The 14295-nt window shown below is 40.6% G+C and overlaps 1 long non-coding RNA gene across 1 annotated transcript in view; it reads right to left on the bottom strand.

Moving 5' to 3' along the window:
• LOC149468197 (uncharacterized) overlaps positions 1 to 14295 on the bottom strand; it is a 254065-nt gene that overhangs the window by 163607 nt on the left and 76163 nt on the right. The window lies entirely within an intron of this gene.

The raw sequence follows: 14295 nt of genomic DNA, 5'->3' as shown, positions 1-14295 counted from the left end.
AATTTACATAGAAAGAAAATAACGGCCTAAAACTGCTTATACATGAATTGTAGGCTGCCATGGTTTAAAGAAAAAAACACTTCATGTGTTAGATGGTGCAGTCAGCATCTTTTCTGATATATTTTATTAACATAATGCCAAGCAGTATCTGGCTATGCAGAACTAGGTCACTTATTTATTGAAAGGAAGAATGACCTATAGTGGTCAAACTTTACATAATTGAAACATGGATAGATCTCAGTTTTCTTTTTCTACATACCCACTGACCTATATTAAATCAACCTGGTTGGAAAAATGCCAGGGTTTCCTAGACGACCTTTCTCTTGTATGCAGATTACAATGTGATCCGTTTTATGAGCCGACTTTACAGCAGCTTGTGTGAAACATGTCTTATGGTATGTAGGAACTCAGTGACACTCAGAGGCTCTGTCTCTTAAGGGACTTAGGAGAAGGCTATGTCTATATTAAAAATACACAGTGTCGTCAGTTAGGTCACCAGCACAGATCACACAGTCCTGCGCATACAGTACATGTCGCACACAGCTCCTGTGATGGTCATTAATAGCTTCTAGCATGAATTTATGTACATACAAATATTTCTGTTATTAATATTGCACCCTTTTTACTATTAATTGTGGTTAATTGTGTACTATTAATTACAGTTAAAAGGACCTCAACAATTTTAGAAAATAAATTACCTCTGCATTCTCTTCTATATATAGGAAGTTGATGCTGTAAATAAAGCATGCCTGAACTACATTTGTATGCATACAGGAAGCTTAGAGACCAATAAAACCAAGTTATATAAAACTTACGAATGGAAAACATTGATGTCTTACAGCAGTTGAAGGTATAAGCAGCTGAGTTAAATATATATATATATACTGTACAGGGGCGGACTGACAACTCATGGGGCCCCCGGGCTATAGGGGATCATGGGGCCCCTGTGTCCTTGCCCAAACTCAAAAAAGCCTATGAAAAAGGTACCAGGGGCATCTTATGGGGCCCCCTACTGACCCGGGGCCCTCGGGCAGTGCCCGAGTTTCCAAATGGTCAGTCCGCCCCTGATACTGTATATATATATATATATATATATATATATATATATATATATAGGCAATATTAGCAGTCCATTCAAGATAAATGCCTTGTATTATAATATATGTACAGTATATCTTTATCATTGTGACCAAGTGTGCACCCAGAAATCCTAGTTTATACAGTCGATTCCATTTATCCACTATACATACAGCTGTTTCAATCTTGTAAGCTGGAAATTGAGTCCATAGGGCTTATGGGAAAATGAAAGCATTACAACCATTAAAGTAGTGGTAAATGAAAAATGAACAAAGCATATCATTTTATAGCGTGTACTTGCTTCTATCCAAAGCACCTAGTGTGATATTTGTCTCCTCCCTTGTTCCTGATAGCTGCATGAGTCACTTCTGACAGGGTTAGCCAACACCAAAGAATCCTGGGGGATGTAACCCCCTCCTCCAGCCGTGATTGAAAACCTGAGCGGTGCATGTTTCCCCATGAGACTGTCTAAAGAGGGATGTGTCAATTCCCTTACTCAGGTCTCACATTACACTCAGCTCCCTACTGTATGCTGTGCAGTGTGTGACAACAGATCCTCGCACCCTGCCTTCTAGAGCTAAGGAATGCTGTGTAAATTCTGTACTTTGAACAGCTGTAGAGAAGAGAGGGCTGCAGATAAATAGGTATCACTTATGTAAGTAGATTGGTTTTATCTCTGTTACCTCTATTATCTGTATTACCTGAGGCTTGTCATTTCAGTGGATATATGTAAGGGTACAGCCACTTTAAGGGCTCATTCACACTGATGCATTTTGTTGCAGTGCCATTTATTTAGAATGATACCCAAACACAATTGTACAATAGCTGTCAATGCACCTGCTATACAGCAAACCACAATGTACATGTATGTTGTGGTGTGCTGCAAAGCCAAAAATGTGTAAATGCAGTTTCTTCTTAAAGAATAATTGCAGGCATCGGTATGTTATACATAGCTACACTGGTGCATAGCAGGCCGATATCCCTGATACTCCTAGTAGCTGAATATCACTGAAGTAGACACCGCTGCTCCAGTAACCTCCACTTGCTTCTGGATCCTGTGCCGCGAGGCTGCACCTCTGTTAACTGAACACAGGATGTTGGCCACTTGGCATGGGTGTTATTCAGAGAATGATTTTCTGAATGAATGCAAAGCATTCTCTGATTGGATGGTGTGGAGAGACAGGCCAGGGAACACTACATTCTCCACCTCATTCAATCAAAGAACACTGAATGGCAACTGTGCCATGACCCCCTGTGTTCACAATGCAGCTGCTTGGCACAGGAACCAGAGGCAAGTGGAGTTCACCAAAGTAGCGGGGTCTGCTTCAGTGATTTCCAGCTTCCAGGGGCATTGGCTTGGTATGGTATATGCATAGTTGTATTGGTCCAGGCTGGGGCCTTGTCTGTTCAAGGATGAGGTTCCAGAACACAAAACACTTCTGTTTTGGAGACTTGTTTCTGAAGGATAGGGTCCTAAATGCCAGTACCACCCGCTACAGTGTTCAGCCCCATCCAGCTGCAGCCACAGACTTTGACAGGTTGCCTGCAGCGAGGCTGCACCATGCACCTGTCCCTCCTGGGTGCACAAACGTTCATGGATGGATGCACTGGAGCTGAATGGCCCCATATAAAAGGAGAATTACAATGGTTGTAAAGGCTGAAGGGTTTTTACCTTCATGCATTCTGTGCATAAATATATAAAAACTTTCTGTGTGCAGCAGCTCCCCCACCTCCCCAATACTTAGCTGAGCTTCATCACGATGCAGCGATGTGAATGACAGCCTTGGCTGTCCCGGGGCTCTGCCTCCTCATTGGCGGAGACAGCAAGCTAAAGCCATTGGCTCCCACTGCTGTCAATCACACCCAGTCAGCCAATGAGGAGAGAGAGGGGGCAGGGCCAAGCCACATCTCCTTATGTGAATGGACACACAGAGCAGGGGGTGCCCCCATAGCAAGCTGCTTGTTGTGGGGGCACCCGAAAGACAGAAGGAGCCAGGGGAGCCTGCGGGGGAACCGGGAAGAGGAAGATCTAGGCTGCTCTGTGCAAAACCACTGCACACAGTAGGTAAGTATAGACATGTTTGTTATTTTACAAAAAAAATAAAAATGAACCTTTACAATCGCTTTAAGATGTGTTGCCAACCCATTTAAAATGATTGGACAAATGGGGTCCACCTGTCCGTTTCTAAGGCAGACCCAATCAGTCCATCCATAGACTTCTATGGACTGGCGAATGCCAGCATCCAATCCGATCCTGCATTTCAAAAACAGATGGATGAGGATCTGTTCCCCATCTGTCCTGCGGAATGGATCAGATGACAATTGGGTCAAAATGGACAGGCGGTCCATTTTCATCCGACCGTTCCATTAAAATCAGCGGGCAGTGTCTGTATCCGCTCTGCAGCACCAGAGCGAACAGAGACCTGTCATCTGCCTGCTCAGCGTGGATCAGCGAAGAGATCCCCGCTGAGCAGGAGGATCACGCTGACGGATCTGCCCTGTCTGAAAGGGGCCTTAATGCAAATAAAATTGTGTTATTGCAAAACATAGGGGTCTATTTATAAATGTTTTAATGCAAGATTTACACAACAAATAAAAAAATATGTAAATCTTGGGTGAAAGCTGTATGAATCTTGTTCTAAAGTGCTCATGCGCTGATGGATAAGGTGAGATATACAAACTATCAAAAAACAAATATGATTAGAAAATTTGCAGTAGTCCTGTATTTGTGTAGAATACCACAATGCGTATAAATTAGAAACCAGATGAACCGCGTATAAATATAATCATGTGCATATAATAAAATCCCAAATTGGTGAAAGTACTCATGCTCAGCTTAATTGCAATATCTTGATTCGTCACTCATCCCAAAAAGTGCTCCACAGTGCTCGACCGAGTGCCCCACATGGACTAACACTCACCCTTAGCCAATGACCATCTATCTCTAGAATGGTCTATAATGCTTTAGGGACAATTCCCAATGAGCCAGTTTCTCCAAATCTCCAGAGGTTGGAATAGACATGTTACCATGATAAAAAGAAAAGAAGAGGATATCCTATAGTGTAAAACTGTTTGGTAGTTTATTGGGGGTAAAACGATTAAAACTCACTTACAAGTGAAGTGTCTGTGCCCGACACCCGGTGTACTCAGCCTTGTTACTCAGAAACATGGAAGCCGCTGTACTGAACACTCCTCAGAACAGAGTGCAGTCCATAGGGCAGAAGTGACGTTGGTGGAAATTGCGTCATCAAACCTCAACACGTTTCGATCAAAGATCGTCTTCAGGAAGTGCAAAATCCGCCATTTTGGTGATGGTATTTATACCCTTCAGCCGGATATTAATTTAGTATATAGAAACTGCAACATTGCTGAGTACATTTGGTGCTACACAATTTTGGGCTTCATGTTGCTTATGCTGACATTAGTATGCCATATAGAAACAAATATAGTACAGTATAAAACCTTCCATAATAATCCACAGAAACCATCTTCTTGAAGGGGAAGCAACTCAACTAGATCCATATTAAATAATAAAAATTCCAAAAATGAAATAAACAAATATACCTGATGTTTACATAAAATATATTTCCACACATACAGAATGACAAATGCCAGTCCATAAATCAAGTATTGGCGAGGAATAGAAGGAAAACCTCAGTGGTAGTTTTAGTCAACATACCCATTTTGTATTCATTTAAAAATCTGTTAAAAAAAACATTTTAGGTCTGTTTCAATGTTTACCCCTTCCGGTGTCAAAGTTTGAAGTTCATATATCCACCTAGTTTCGTTTTTAGATATTTCTCTAACCATATGGGATCCTCTCCAGTGTTTATCTATTTTATCTATGGCAAAAAAGATAGATGTGAAGGGTCCTTGTTATGCACCAATCTAAAATGATTCGAAACACTGTGTTTCTGATAACCCTTTCTGATGTTAGTGATGTGTTCACTTATTCTTTTGATAAGTTTCCAGGTAGTTCTTCCTATATATTGGTACCCACAAGTACATTATAACAGGTAGGTGACAAATCTAGTCTGGCATGTGATAAAAGGTTTAATGATGTATTGCTTAAGAGTCTGATGAGACATAAACATAGTTTTCTTTGGCAAATTTTGGTATACCTACATGGGCCACATTTAGCACACCTGAAAAAAACCCCTCCTGAAAAAGAGAAAGCTTCTTCTTGGGGGGGAAGGGGGTCCGGAATGTTATGGACCAGTTTGGTTCTTAAACCTGAGGCCCATCTATAGATAAAAGACAGTTTCTTTGGGAGCATACTTATTAATACAGAATCTTTACATAAGATAGGCCAATGCTTCCTGAAACACTTTTCTAACTCTTTTGTATTGTTTACTAAACCCTGTAATGAAGGCAGTATCTTGCACCTTAGCTCCTTAATTTTTCTTCCCCCCCCAGTAGATCTTCCCTATTTAGATGACCTATTCAGTTCCTTCAGATTATAACCCTTTTCTTTAAATCTATCTTTGAGGATATCGGTTTGTTTGACATAATCTTCTTTCAATAGACAGTTCCTCCTTATCCTCATAAATTGCCCTTTGGGGATAGCCTTCTTCCATCTTGGGTGAGGACAGCTATTCACTGGTATATATCCATTCCTATCAGTACTTTTAAAGAATGTTTTAGTCCCCAATGTATTACCATGTTTGAATATAGTGAGATCTAGAAAATCTATACTCTTTTGTTGAATACTCGCAGTAAAATTAATTCCGTATACGTTGGAGTTAATGTGTGAAATAAATTTATCTAGGAAATCTCTAGTACCCTGCCATACTACCAGAATATCATCAATATATCTCTGGTAAATGTATAGCTCAGGCCATGTCCTTCCATAAATTTCTTAGTTTTCCTATTTGTTCAGGAAACTGTTGGCCACACTTGGGGCATACTTAAACCCCATAGAAATCCCCTTGATTTGATTATAACAGTGGCCATCATACCAAAAAAAGTTATTAGTCATTGCCAAATTAAGCCCTTCTAGAATAAATTTTCTTTGTACCTTCTCTAAGTTCGTATACTTCTCAAGAGCCCACTTAATTGCATTACTCACATAGTGCTGTTGAATATTTGTGTATAGTGATTCTACATATATTGTGACCAACAGAGTGGAGTCATCCACCCTAATACCCGTGATTTTTTTAATAACATCTTTACTGTCATTTAAATAGGAATGACTCTTACTTACTAAAGGTTGGAGATAAAAATCTAAATATTCCCCCAACCTTGAAAAGAGAGAGTCTATCCCACTGAGAATAGGTCTGCCCGGTGGCTTTTGGGTACTTTTGTGAATTTTTGGTACTTGGTACAGAATTGGCATTTTTGGTGCATCAGGCACCAAGTACCTGAAAAACTAAAACAAAGTGAGCGCTCATAAGGACAGCAGCTAGAACACTCAAAGGAATCACATAAGCTTCATATCATAATATATAAAATAGTAGTGCAGCGCTAAAAAGTATTAAAATTCATGGAAGTTCGTGTAATAAATCAAAAACAACATCAAATGTAAAATAAATATAATCAGATGAATTCATCAGGGAGGTTGGCCTCCCCTCTGATGAAGTGCATTAGCACGAAAGGCCTCAGGAGGAGCCGACAGCACGTGTGACGTCATCCACCACCGTGACCACGAGGAGGTCTGGCGGCCATTTTACTCTAGGGTCAGTACACTATCCTTGTCTGTCACTTTTGACAATTCACTGGTACTTGCACCCAAGTTTTCTATATGTACTTCATGGTAATAAAGCATCAACCTACTACACTATGGGCATTCCCTCTGTTTTTGACCCTATATTGAGGGTTTTAGATACATAGCAGCAGTTCTACTATACCAGTATCTAGAGGAGAGAGCCCATACATCCAGGCTGTTCATCCACTCTTAAGGAGACCTCTGTGCCCTGCTGTACATCACTTCATCCAAGGCTTGATGATCTTTACCCTGGAGGGGTGTCCTGTCATCTATCCGTAGTTATCTACTTTGGTTGATGGTCACTTATATGCGCATTCCTAATGCGAGGTCGGTGAGTGCGCATTTCTGCTATTTTTACCAGTTACTAGCGTATCACAGTAGAAGGATTTCTATTTGAGGCACCAAGTCCCTACTTTCTTTTTTTATACCTTCCTCAATCAGATTTTTTAATTGAATTTTTAAGGTTTTACTGGGGTCTCCCTTCAACCTTTTCTAAGTGCTCTCATCACTAATTAGTCTCATCTCTGCTTCATAATCCGTTTTGTTGAGAATGACTACTCCCCCTCCCTTATTCGCTGCATGGATCACTATGTTCTTTTCTCTATGGTTTTAATACCTTGCCATATTTCTTTATCTGAAGTATTTTCCTTAATGGGCATACTTTTAATATCCTCTTCAATCATTTTCTTAAATACTTCTAAATAATGTTGTGTAGAAGATTTAGGGTTAAATATGGATTGGTTACAAAGTCCATTATGAAGAAACTTACTAGGTTGTGAATTAACTGTATTACCTCCCTTTTCTAGAAAATATTTCTTAATTCCTTATTTCCTAATAAACTTTTGCAAGTCTATATAAGCTTCAAATTTATTAAAATGCTTGGTAGGTGCATACTTAAGACCTTGATCCAAAACTAATAATTCCTCCCTTGTTAATTTTACATCACTGAGGTTAAAAATACCTTTCCCTAATTTTATCTTTTTCTTTCTAGTCCCCTCCTCTGGTTCCTCTCTTTTTTCAGGTGTGGTAAATGTGGCCCAGAAACCGTATTTTATCTATAAACGGGCCTCAGGTTTAAGAACCAAACTGGTCCATAACATTCCAGACCTCCCCCCCCCCCCCAAAAAGAAGCTTTCTCTTTTTCAGGAGGGGTTTTTTTCAGGTGTGCTAAATGTGGCCCATGTAGGTATACCAAAAAGTTGCCAAATAAAACTACTATGTTTATGTCTCATCAGGCTCTTAAGCAATACACCATTAAACTTTTTATCACATGCCAGACTAGATTTGTTACCTACCTGTTACAATGTACTTGTGGGTACCAATATATAGGAAGAACTACCCGGAAACTTACCAAAAGAATGAGTGAACACATCACTAATATCAGAAAGGGTTATCAGAAACCCAGTGTTTCAAATCATTTTAGATTGGTGCATAACAAGGACCCTTCACATCTATCTTTTTTGCCATAGATAAAATAGATAGACACTGGAGAGGATCCCATATAGTTGGAAAAATATCTAAAAACGAAACAAGGTGGATATATGAACTTCAAACTTTGACACCGGAAGGGTTAAACATTGAAATAGACCTAAATTGTTTTTAACAGATTTTTAAGTGAATACAAAATGGGTATGTTGAGTAAAACTACCACTGAGGTTTTCCTTCTATTTCTCGCCAATACTTGATTTATGGACTGGCATTTGTCATTTTGTATGTGTGGATATATATGTTATGTAAACATCAGGTATATTTGTTTATTTTATTTTTGGAATTTTTATTATTTATTATAGATCTAGTTGAGTTGCTTCCCCTTTAAGGTGATGGACTATTATGGAAGGTTTTATACTGTACTATATTTGTATGTATATGACATACTTATGTCAGCATAAGCAACATGAAGCCCAAAATTGTGTAACACCAAATGTACTCAGCAATGTTGCGGTTTGTATATACCAAATTATTATCCTGTTGAAGGGTATAAATACCATCATCAAAATGGCGGATTTTGCACTTCCTGAAGACGATTTTTGATCGAAACGTGTTGAGGTTTGATGACACAAATTCCGCCAACGTCACTTCCACCCTATGGACTGCATGCCACTAAGAGGAGCGTTCAGCACAGCGGCTTCCATGTTTAGGAGTAACGAGGCTGAGTACACCGAGTGCTGGGCACAGAAAAACTTGTGAGTGAGTTTTAATCGTTTTACCCCCAATAAACTACCAGTTTTATACTATGGGATATCTTCTTCTTTTCCTTTTTTCATGGTAACATGTCTATTCCAACCTGTGGAGGTTTGGAGACAATTGGCCCATTGGGAATTGTCCCCAAAGCATTCTAGAGATAGATGGTGATTGGCTAAGGGTGAGTGTTAGTCCATGTGGGGCACTCTGTCAAGCACTGTGGAGCACTTTTTGGTATGAGTGATGAATCAAGATATTGCAATTAAGCTGAGCACGAGCACTTTTACCAGTTTGGGATTTTATTATATGCACATGAATACATTTATGCGCGGTTCATCTGGTTTCTAATTTGTATGAATCTTGTGTAAAACAGCACTACTTAAAAAAATGTATTTTCATCTCCTTGCTTCTATAACACACAATATTTTAACACATTTATTTATTTTGCTCTTTTATAAAAGCACATTTATTTGCATTTTTTAAAGAAATATATGTAAAATAGATCAACTAAAAAAAAAACTACTTTTTTTAATGCTTTTTTATGTATAGAATATAATTCTAGTAGCATTGGCCAGTCATATTTGCTCATTACAAAAGCAGGCTCTGTTCCTGCTGATTCTGTTATCTCACTGATAAGGTCTGTTTAATATAATGTTTGTGGTGATGCTGACATGTACAGTAGTGATTATGTGGGATGAAAGATTGCATCAGTGAAGAGTAGGCTGAGGCTGAAATTAAATTTACTTGTTACATTTATGATAGGATTGCTGAGTAGTCAGGAGTGTTAAACTGATGGTTGTGAAGCCTTTAACTTAAAGTGACCCTGTCTCCACAGGGTTGAAAGTAAATTAAATCCAGCCTGTGTAAGAAGATGCTTATACATCTCACAAATATATAAATGTAGCACTACCCCCTCAGGGGCCGCTGAGTAATGTTTGGGATCCCTGTCTCTCCTGACCTCGCTCTGGAAGCCCAACCAAAAAACAGACTCACAAACAGTTTAGAGTGAACTGATATGTTGATTGTATTGAAGTAAAATGTAGGCACAGTGATGCAACAGAAAAATATATGCATGAAATAATAACTGTCACTTTTAGTAACTTTAAAGTGTTACTAAACCCAGGACCCGGCATTCACTCTATATGGTCTTCCACAGTACACACTACATGGATATGCAATCATTTTAGTAAATATAAACTGCTAAATACCTTTTCTCATCAGCAGTTAGAGCAGTCGTGTGACTTCTATCAGTGTCCAGCAGAGCACAGGTTGAAGCTTGTAGAAGTAGTATTCTTTCTGCTCTAGGAGGATGCAGAACCCCTGACCTCTGTCTGGACAGTGCTGACTGGCCCTGTGCTAATCACATGCCCTCTCCCAAGAAGAAAAAAACCTCTCTAGCAATACACACTAAACTGAACACGTGTAGAGTGTCTCCACACAATATGTCTTTTCAGGAGATAAGAGGGGGACACAGGAAGAAAAGGAGGATCAGAGAAGTCAGGATCAACAGTATTTTTACACAATGCAGAGGATTAACCCCTTAGGTTCCACAGTGAGTATATCAAGCATGTTTTACTGCATATACAGACTGATTTTACTGATGTGGGTTTAGTAACACTAAGTAAAGGTCACACAGAGCACAATCTCAATCAATTTTAGATGTCCTGCAATTCAGAATTTCTTCCCCAGTGAGATACTAAAAAAACTAACAAGTAGAAGGGCTCAGTCACTTTGGGCTCTCGGTGACGGATGGCTGAGTTTAATTCTGAAGAAAGAATTGCTCTTCAATTAGAAAGGCCAATATCCCTTTTTAACCGCTTTCCCAATGGCCCTATAGCAGATATACTGCTACAGAGTGGGAGGGGTGTGCAAAATCACATACATATACATGATTTTGCATTTCCGGGTAGGGGGTGTGCACGAGCCGTATGCACGCCCTACCCGGCCGCGGCTGTCAATCACCGAGTCCCAGCCGGTGATTACCCGCCGGCGCCTGGTGATTACCGAGCATCTCCGACAGGGAGAAGGACTGTTTTGTTTACAAACAGTCTTACTCCCTGTCAGCTCAGGCTCGGGTGATTACAGTGAAGCACACAGACACAACCCCCCAGTAAAACACTCTCTGCACACAGTTAACCCTTTGATTGCCCATCATGTTAACCCCTTCCTGCCCAGTGCCATTAGTACAGTGTCAGTGCTTTTATTTAGCACTGATCACTGTATTGGTGTCACTGGGGATGTCAGTGACACCAAGTCAGTTGCTCCCAGTGTCAGAATGTCCACCGCAGTCCCGCTATAAATCACTGATCGCCGCCATTACTAGTGAAAAAAAAATCTAGTATCTATACCGCCATTTGTAAACGCTATAACTTTCACGTAAACCAATTAATTTACACATATTGGGACTTTTTTTAGCAAAGACATATAGCGGAATACATTTTGGCCTAAATATATGACAAAATTTGATTTTTTTTATTTTTTTACTAGACGTTTAATAGCAAAAAGTCTAAAAAAATTTTTTCAAAATTGTCGGTCTTTTTTTTATAGCGCAAAAAATAAAAAATGCACAGGCTATCAAATACCATCGAAAGAAAGCACAATTCATGGGGGAAAAAAGGATATAAATTTAATTTGGGTGCAGTGTTGCATGATCGCGCAATTCTCAGTTAAATTAGAGCAGCATCGTAACACAAAAAACGGCCTGGTCAGGAAGGGGGGTAAATCCTCAGGAGGGCAATTGGTTAAACTGCAATATCTGATCCTCTGCACGTTCGATGGGGCCCTAGTTGGTACACATGAGGATGCAAATCTTACTTGCAGAAAAGGCAGAAGTTCCTTAATGTAGTGTGGAAACTAGGGAATGGAACTGCTCATCTACAGTTGCAAGAAAAAGTATGTGAACCCCTTGGGATTACGTGGAGTTTTGCATGAATTGGGCATAAAATGTGCTCTGAACGTCATCTAAGTCACAACAATAGAAGAACACAGTCTGCTGAACATAATACTACACAAACATTAGATGTTGCCATGGTTTAATTGCACATAACATGTAAACATTCACAGTGCAGGGAGGAAAAAGTATGTGAACCTTTGGACTTAATAACTGGTTGACCTTCCTTTGGCAGCAATAACCTCAACCAAACGTTTCCTGTAGTTGCAGATCAGACCTGCACAACGATCTGGAGTAATTTTGGACCACTCCTCTTCACAAAACTGTTTCAGTGTAGCAATATTCCTGGGATGTCTGGTGTGAATCGCTCTCTTAAGGTCATGCCACAGCATTTCAATCGGCTTGAGGTCAGGACTCTGACTGGGCCACTGCAGAAGGCATTTTCTGTGCTGTTGCAGCCATTGTTTTGTTGAATTACTTGTATGCTTTGGGTCATTGTCCTGTTGCATCACCCATCCTCTGCGGAGCTTCAGTTGGCGGACAGATGATCGTACGTTTTCCTGCAAAATGTCTTGATAAACTCTGGAATTCATTTTCCCATCAATGACAACAATCTGTCCAGGCCACTTTTTCTTGCAACTGTAAGTTGAATTTTGAATAGTACCCAGGGGCACTGCCGGAGGGCCCAGGGTCAGTAGGGGGCCCCATGAAATGCCCCTGGTACCTTCTTTATAGGCTTTTTTGAGTGTGCAAGGACACAGGGGCCCCATGATCCCCTTTTGTTCGGGGGCCCCATGAGTTGTCAGTCCGCCCCTGATAGTACCCCTTTAGCACACACGGGGTGAGATGTAAGATTGGGCAAAGATTAAAGGACTAACAAAATTAGCTGCTGTAGGGAGAAGTCCTTCTTTGGATATCAGTGGCAAACTGTAACAATAAGGGAATTCCTTGCTGAATGGAGCAGGTTGCAATGGAAGCAGGAATACAGCCTGACTTTCACAGGGCAGATGTTGCAGTAGGCTCTTGTGACTGGATATGCTGGAAGTGTGATAACTAGTAGGCTGGACAACCTTAACATATGTAATTTCAGAAACAGTAGCAGTCAACTGCAGGGGCGGACTGACAATGCATGGGGCCCCCGGGTAATAGGGGATCATGGGGCCCCTGTGTCCTTGCCCAAACTCAAAAAAGCCTATGAAAAGGTACCAGGGGCATCTCATGGGGCCCCCTACTGACCCCGGGCCCTCGGGCAGTGCCTGAGTTTCCAAATGGTCAGTCCGCCCCTGGTCAACTGTACTTTCAACTGAAAGTAGCTGAATTTGGTAATGTCTTGTACACTTTAGAGAGCTTGAATATGGGGCTCTCTCACCCGATCCATGGTCCCAGTCAGTGGATCGTCTCTCTGTAGATGGGGTCCTCTGGGTGCTTGTGGTTCTTCTCTCAGAGATTGCTCTGGACAACAGCATTCCAGCCTGCCTGCACACAGCGCTATTCGACGGACTCGTCAGCAGTGACAGCGGTCAGCGATTCTCTCTCTCCTCCAGTCTTTGAGGCTAGGTCCCACTTGGACCTTTGGGGTTTTGCACAGTCCTCTTGTCACACCTGCTCTTCAGCTCTCCTCCTTCCACTTACATATCCTGAGTTCCTGGGCTTCTGTATTTATTTTCCCCCACCCATCTGCCAGCTCCTCTGGGAAATGTAGTTGACCAGCCTGCTGTCAAGCAGTGAAGTCCTGCAATTCAGCCTAGGAGTCCCACAAAGCTTTTCAACAGGGTCTTTACATCTGGGCTGCAGGACACTGCCATCTTGTGTCCATCTAATATCCTGCAACCAATATTACAGCCGGCTGTTACATAAAGTACTCCAACACATTCCAACACATGCAAAAATAAAAGATTTTATTGCTGATGGCAACTTCTCACCAAGCACTAAAATCATGGGGTCCAATTTCAAGTCCTTAGCCAGATGGTACAAAACACCTATAACACTTTACACCATGTACCGGACACACTCCCCCCCAGTGATAGATTTAATATGGCCCTGAAGGAACTTTTTCTCACTTATGGTAGCTTACATCCCAGAGTTGAGTTTTTATTTTTATACCTGCTGGTCCTCACGTAAAGAAAATGTTGAAGTTGGGCTTCAATAATTGAAAATCTTGAAACCTTGAATTACATGGTTTTAATAATTAATGCAAAGGATTAGTTGCTGACTTGGAATATGTTCCACATTTTTTTGTGTATATGTACTGCCCACCATTTGGAATGTTAAAAATAAAATTAGTTAATTTTCTATAATGATATTACATATGAAACCGAAGAGACAGAGTGCGCCTGTTGTACATCTACATTAACTGTGTAACTGGTGAAAGTAACTGGTTTACTAATCTTTTTTTTGTCATAAAAGGTATTGTTTTTTTACATACAACCAAACTTTATATATG

Source organism: Staurois parvus, unplaced genomic scaffold (assembly GCF_062004578.1).
Source record: "Staurois parvus isolate SC_StPar_1 unplaced genomic scaffold, SC_StPar_1.0 ptg000091l, whole genome shotgun sequence".
NCBI lineage: Eukaryota > Metazoa > Chordata > Amphibia > Anura > Ranidae > Staurois > Staurois parvus.
This window is presented reverse-complemented; position numbering and strand designations above follow the sequence as displayed.